This window comes from Pinus tabuliformis, chromosome 3_2, assembly GCF_031772625.1.
Source record: "Pinus tabuliformis cultivar Carrire ecotype Pingquan chromosome 3_2, CPIR1, whole genome shotgun sequence".
Classification (NCBI taxonomy): Eukaryota; Viridiplantae; Streptophyta; class Pinopsida; order Pinales; family Pinaceae; genus Pinus; species Pinus tabuliformis.
In genome coordinates this window covers 1,070,977,293-1,070,983,589 of record NC_142302.1, presented here as the reverse complement: position 1 = coordinate 1,070,983,589, position 6,297 = coordinate 1,070,977,293, and positions in this window count along the sequence as shown.

The following is a 6,297-nucleotide window of genomic DNA, read 5'->3' as shown; positions in this document are numbered from 1 at the left end:
TGAGATGCTAGACATGTCTTTCATTTTTAGAAAGTCACTCCATTATTTGTTAGAAATGAGATTTTTATTAAGGAAATTCATCTGTGAGCTTCCCATGAGTGGTATTTTTATTTCGAGGAATAGGGATTCACATCCCTATTGCATACATCTCCATGCCTTAGTAGATTAAGGCTCCACGCCCTGATCTACTCTAAAGATCCAAGATTCCACACCTTCAACATTTTAAATATTCATGACTCCATGCCCAAAACATTTTATTATAGATCCAAGACTCCACGTCTTTATCTTTCATGGATTTAGGACTCCACGTCTTTATCTTTCATGGATTTAGGACTCCATGTCCTAATTTCCATGGCTTCTCATACACTTTGCTTTGAAACTCCACGCGTCACCTTAACTTACTGATTGTGAGCTCATACCCATCTAATGGTTCATTGGTAAGGCCTCGTTCCAAGACCTGCACACATCACAATATCATAGATCAAAGGAATCAATTGAATTTCATAACTAACTTATTCACATTTTACCAAATATTGTGCATGACTTCCACAGTGATTTATAATTTGAGCATCCTTGTTTGCAAATAACCAGGTCCCCTACCACATCCTGCTTAGTATAAGATTATTCATATATAATCATACAAATGATATATCATCCATAAATCATAATTAACCATATGTTCCACATAAACTTGATAATCCATGGATCTATGTGTCTCAATCCTAGATCATCATCCATTTCATACACCTATGTCCAAACTAGGATACCAAAGAGAAAACATTAATAATATGCACTTAACCAAAATCAGTATCATAAACACGTAGCAATTGTGTGACCTAAACCAGGTCTATAGCATACAAGCATATATATAAGTCTAGCATGCATAATCTTTATATCGTTGCTTCAAAATCACCCTCTCCAAGTGTCATCAAAGCTATCTCACCAAGAAGGGACACTACATACTCCCCCTCTTGGGCTAAACTTGGCCCGAAGTTTTCCTACAATCATAAGATACTTAGTTCTTTTCAATTCTCCTATCAATAAGGTGCTAAATTTATGTATTTGATATCTTTTTCTTCATGCCAATTCATAGTTTAATGTTTGCTAAATTGGAAGCAACTCCATGAAAACCAAAACATACCAATCTTAATCAAGTAGAAAATATATCCATGCCATATTAGACATGTTTTGATATAAAATGCCAAAGGTTTCTATATCAAAACCAGCCATACCATTTATAACACCATATCAAAATATTATTTTATGTAATTTATATGACATCTACTTAAGTTATCTATAATAATTTGATATTCTACATGTTTATGTTTCTCATAGTCTACATGAACTCTACATGTGTCATCTACTTGGTTCTATAGCATGTTGAGCTTTCCAAGCTATAAATAGCTCACACATTGGTTGTATAAACAACCATTATGGTCCATCCCATCTCACAATCAAATTTTCATACAAGAAGCATAAAATCATCCATATACAATTGTCAATGAAACTACACAACAAAACCTGATGTCATATATAAAACCCACTCTTACATCCCACTTGATTTATGTCTTCTCAATCCAAGTTTCCATTTCTCATTTCATAAGTCTTCCTTGCAATCAACATATTTAGGATCTACCTATATGTTTTTCTAAATGTTTACTCTTTAGGAAAAATCACAATTTGAGGTTCAAGACACTGTTTTGTTTTGTTTTTTTTTAACTAACAAGCTAAGGTTCCATACAATCTTCATTGACCCACTTATGTCTTATGTACCATTCATTTGTTCCCATAATATTCATTATTATTCACTTCTCTTACTTGAGAGTCAACTATGAATGACTCTTAGAAGATCTTCATTCTGAAAGAAAATTAATGGTATCTTTTCGAAAGAAACTTCTAATAAAGAACAACTCTCATAATTATGCAATTACAGTATCTATGTTATTGAATCTACCTTGAATCACTAATGATTTATATTATGTAATTAATCAATTCATTTGGTTTCAAGTATTATTCCTTACTATTAATACATACAAAACAAGCTATGAAAACCATACATTTCTCAAAATATCAGAATCTTGTTGAATTTAAATAAAATTTAAACTATCACAAGGGAATTATATCCTAAAGCTAAGTCTTATTTTTTGCTTTTAGGAGAATTACCACCCTCTCAAAATATTACAACCTTTTGTAGGACTAATAACTACTCGTACAATTATACATCCAAGCACAAATTACTAATACCAACAATCTCTTCCATTCCACATACAATACAATCATCTTAGGCTTCTAAATCATGCAATAATTCCAATTCATCAAAATGTGATCTCACTCTCCTTAGAAAGATAGCACAAGCTCATATTCTTGTAAAACAAGAACTGAAATACATTTTTCATTAATCACATAACTTTTCAAATAAAACAAAGTTCTCACCACATAAAATGTTTATCTTCTAAACACGTTATTCTCTTAAGAATTTACAAGCTAATCAAATCCCAAGAAAGTAGTTCATCAAGTTGATAACAATATGAATTTTGACATGATTTCCTAACTAAGAATCGTTTAGAGCAGTTCATGAGTTCAATCCTCATAATTTCTCTAATTAATTTAGTTAAATACAAATTCCACCAATATGTAATTGGTAAAATCATTAAGAAGACTATTATGGAATTTCCTAGACCTAATTTGTCTTAAGCCAATAGAAAATATATTTCATCAACTTATCACAATAATACCTTTCTATATTTCAAGAATTTGTAAATCAATTTAATTCTACCTAAATCCAACGTATACAAAAGAATTATAATACTATAGGATAGATACCTAGTTCACACTTGACTCTATATATCAAAAAAAATTATTCCAAACATTTTAAACCACCTAATGGTGTTCACTATACCAATCTTATTATCTTCAAATTCATGCTACGAACCTCTATCCATTTAACTTTAATTACACATAATCAATCCTCAATCATGTCTATGAGATTTCGTCAAAATAATTTGTTCATTCTAACCAGAAGAATTACTTAGCTCATAGATATATGTTGGTATGGATTCCGCACTCATATCTTACCTGATTTCATAGGAATTCCATTCTTAATTGTTAAAAATGTATTCCCAAATCATATTTTAACACATCAAATTGATGCGCATACATTAATCAGGTATCTACATTCACAGTTAAAAGTGACATCCTTCAAGGCAACTTTCGTTAAGTTTCCGTTAGTGTGGATAAGGAAAGAGTCAAAACTAACATGTTGAACTAAATCATCATGTTAATTGAATCTCATCAGCCTTACACTTGTTACACATTCCCAAAGAATACACACCAAGGTCATCATACTATAGTTTAGATTAGGCCAATATTTTTCTTTGTAGATACAATTTTAGCTAGTAAATATTGGTAGTAGGCCCATATCACTTTGATAATGATCCAATAAATATATATATGAAACCATGCATGCACTCCACATATCTCACTCACCCATTGAAAATAAATCCATTCACATGATTGGGTTTAACCCTAACTTCTCAAGCACATCCTTTCCCAACATGTATTTAAGTCCTTTATCATATTTCTAATAATTTGTCTTAATAGAAAAATATAAATGAATATGAGAAGGCATTCTTTTTATTTCATGAGTTTCTAAATGACATACTAATAATAATATCTTTTATGCAACCAATATGTTTCCAAGTCAACATACACAATAATTCAACATTCATGCATCAACCTACAAGAAAGCACATTGGCCCATTAGGCCCTAGTGTTTTAACTTGGCTCTGATACCATATGTAAGGTCCCACTTTGCCAACTATCAATAATATAGAGATGTAGAGGTCACATTAATCGGTAATACTCAATTTTTTTTTCTTTTACTTATAATATGAGTAACTTGGTTATCATGAAGATCAAGTTCCTTCATCTATTTCAATATAATAATATCACATAAGAAGTCAGGGATAACTTTTCCTTAAGACCAATTCCAAAAGAAATTTCCTCTCAAGTTTAAAAAATGATAGCAAAGTTATTTTCATACTTATACATGAGCTCTAATTAGGAGTGGAAATAAATTATACCATAATTCCATGTGTGAACATTAAGCTAGATCAACCTATTTGATTTCCTAGATTATGCTCAATTATATTCATTTATTTACTTTTGATATCATAACCACAAAAGTATTATACTTCTTTTACAAAAAGCACATATAAGTGTATGAGTATTAACCTACCTATAGCAAGCTAATTGAGGGAAGAATATGTCTCTTTTCATCAGTAAATCTAATAAATATGATATGTTTATGAAATGGAATTACAAAATATATTGAACCAAAAATATTTCCAAATTCATCAATTAAAAATTCCCAATCGCAATTATTAAGGCAATGCTGCAATGATGAGAATTATATAATGAATGTTGCAACAAAATCAACTATTATTACCAATTCAGAAGCATGTTATTCTTCAAAAAGTGCCATGTAAAACAATGAAACTGCATAAATTGAGCACAAGTAGTTGTTTTTCTACAGTCATTGAAGCACAAGAATGCACCCATGAACACATGCAACTCAGAAAAAACTTATTATGCTCACTTGCACAAAATGCTATAGAAAGTCACTATAAAATTGTTTCCAACAACCACCTTTTTTTATGAAAGATTTAGATAATAAAAGTAACAACAATCCTATTCTCTATTCACACTTTAGAAAATTATTAAATTAATTTTTTATGTTCATACCAAAAACTTGAATACATAGGAAGCTACATCCATCAAATAGTTTATTCATAAATTTTTACTACATAAAAACTACGGTAAGTAGGAATTTTACTCTAACAATTTATATATACAAAAACTACAACCATTGATGCATTTTTACAAACACTTTGCAAACATGCAATCGACAACCATTGAGGCATTTTGATAAACACTTTGCAAGCATGCAATCTACAACCATTGAGGCATTTTTCCAAACACTGGGAAACAATGAATTCGAGATTCTTCTTCAACCTATTCAACTCATAAAATTCAGAAATTGAAACTTCAAATGTTGGCATCTTAAAACAATGACTAAACAATCTTAGTTTTTCATCAAAAAATAAAAAATAAACACATATAACTGACAACAACAAATATAAAATCGCCCAAACTTTCGATCTAGGTTCTGCAAAGTACCTTTTTGGAATCAAATGGGGGGTTAAATGGCCATATGGCATGGCTACCCCTTGAGGTTGCATGAAAACACAACAAAAATTTCCAGAGATGCAATTTAATAAAACAACAACAAAAAACATTCCTACTATCTCATTTATCACTTTTATCAAACACTTAGTGTGAAAACTTCATCTACAACTGTACATGAAATATATATATATATATATATATCAAATTTATGATAATATGGTATTTTAGTCAACTCATGGCAGCCTGCTATGGACAAAAAATCATTATAAAAAAAGCTTAAATCTTTAGCAACACATTATAGTTTTAACACCCTTGCACGTACATTCTCAACTACAGTTTCCATTCATTATTGATTAGATCATAACTAACTCTGTAAATATCTCATAAACATTCACAAGTAGAAATTTCCAGTGAATTTTAAAGTTCTACAACACTTTAGAATTAATAATAAACTATAATTTCAAGAATGTTTTTGAACATACCTAGCAGTGTATTTATACAATTCCAAGAAAAATGGGAATATGCTCCAGCTCCAATGAGATTATGCTATGGATCCAACATCCTTACCAAGTCATTATGAACCATCTGGTTTTCCTCCCAACTATATCCAGGAAGAACTTCTCCTCCTAGAACCCATGAGTTGTATAAGCTCACAAGCAGTACCAAAATATAGCAGTAGAGAGATATACAAGGAAAATCGAGGACGATAAATTTCACTTCCTCTCAATACCACTCATGGAAAACTGCACCAAGTAGAACTACCTAGTAATTTAGTTTAGGAATTTCAGATTCATTTCAAAAACATTTGGCTACTCTCCAAGACTCTCCCTCTCACAATCCTCTTCAAGTCTCTCCAACTCTTGGTATTATAATGGACCTCCTCTCAAGTGAGAATACATTAAACATATATATAGGAGGAGCAACAAACTATTGTCATAAAGGAGGAGTAATATGCATGCCTTGTATTCCATTTAGAGGAGTGTAACACATGCCATTAAAGAGAGGTATGCATGCCTTAGTTAAGGAGAGTGTAACTTATGCATTAAAAAGAGCATAAGAGGAATATTTTATGACATGTTTTTAATTAGTGTAAGAGGAATATGTCATTCT